Raw genomic sequence first — 324 nt, 5'->3', positions numbered from 1 at the left:
GGAACTCCCGGAATCCACTGAAGCTAACGCTCCAGAATAGGGCCCACCACTCTGCATTTTCACCCCCTCCATGGTGTTTAAACCTCCATGTGGCTTAGCTCTTTGTACTTCTGCAATAATGCCAGAGTGGCTGGTCTGGCCCAGACTTACACTCTCTGCATGATGAAAACTCACCCATTCATGAGAATACGTGAAAAGCGATGCCTCCACAACCGTGAAAAGCGATGCCTCCACAACCATGGCTTTTATGGTGGTTATAAATCAGCCTGACACCACTGTAAAAGCAGGGGCTGTGCAGTCATGGCAATGTGCTAGTAAATCCTG

The sequence above is a fragment of the Pteropus alecto genome, unplaced genomic scaffold, assembly GCF_000325575.1.
Source record: "Pteropus alecto unplaced genomic scaffold, ASM32557v1 scaffold68, whole genome shotgun sequence".
NCBI lineage: Eukaryota > Metazoa > Chordata > Mammalia > Chiroptera > Pteropodidae > Pteropus > Pteropus alecto.
Note: the sequence above shows the minus strand (reverse complement) of the source record.